The 1,048-nt window shown below is 44.2% G+C and overlaps 1 non-coding gene across 1 annotated transcript; it reads right to left on the bottom strand.

Annotated features, from left to right (window-relative positions):
• Positions 1-576: 576 nt before the first annotated feature.
• On the bottom strand, positions 577-650 carry trnat-ugu (transfer RNA threonine (anticodon UGU)). The gene has a single exon. It is a non-coding gene; the product is annotated as a tRNA-Thr (tRNA).
• Positions 651-1,048: the final 398 nt, after the last annotated feature.

Below are 1,048 nucleotides of genomic sequence, written 5' to 3'. Positions count from 1 at the left end.
GCAGCCTAGGAATGAAGTGTCACACACACACACACACACAAAATTCAATCATGTCTCTGCTGCTGCCTGGGGGAACACACTGTGGAAACCTCACTATAGTGGAAAATCACCTTTTCCATGTTATTTTACACAGAAGCACCTACAGTATACACACACACACACACACACTCACACACGGAGTCTGGCTGCATTGACCTGAGAAACCAGGGGATCAGATTTTTTTAACTCTTTGTGGTGCAGATCTCACGCCGTCATGCCTGTCTCCGCCAGAGGAGTCAGCGAGGACCGTGACAAAAACATCTGTGCCTCAAAGAGTTAATGTGATCTTGTGACAATGGAGGGTTTGGTGTTGTGAGCATGGTCAGTGACGGTCATATCACCATGATACCTGACAGTGCCTGTTAGAAAACCAGTGCAGCATACAGATATACTACAGTATGTAAACATGGAAAAAACAAAGTGAGTTTATGATGGTCCTACTCAAAAACCATATGTCTGGAAACAAACAGATATTTGAATCAGAATCATAATTCCTTTATTTATCCCCGAGGGGAAAATCTTTAAAAGCAGAGATCAAGGCACTGCTGGGATTCGAACCCAGGATCTCCTGTTTACAAGACAGGCGCTTTGACCAACTAAGCCACAGCGCCTGATACAAACCTAAAAATACAGCACATGCCTCTGTTTTCTTTACTAACTTTGGGTCACAGCTATTGCAGCTGTCAATGAGCACCAGGCGGAGTTTACCCCAGTCACACTCACACCAACAGCCAATTAGAGTCCCCGATTAACACGCACCTAACAACAGGTTACAGATGTGTTGTTGTGAAGCTGCACTCCTGTTCCGTTAGGGCTTTTACACTGTCTGTAGCTTTAAAGGTAGGGTAGGAGATTTAAATTAGTGTAACTTCTCTTTACAATCCGATAGCAACCAATTAGTTCAGCAGTTTCACATTACAACGAAGAATATGAATCATCTGTGGAAGCTATAAAACACTAAAAACATCAGCCAATCCTCCGGGTGGACCCTGCGCGGAGTATTGGCTGG

Source organism: Parambassis ranga, chromosome 4 (assembly GCF_900634625.1).
Source record: "Parambassis ranga chromosome 4, fParRan2.1, whole genome shotgun sequence".
Classification (NCBI taxonomy): domain Eukaryota; kingdom Metazoa; phylum Chordata; class Actinopteri; family Ambassidae; genus Parambassis; species Parambassis ranga.
Note: the sequence above shows the minus strand (reverse complement) of the source record. Positions and strands in the feature narration are given on the sequence as shown.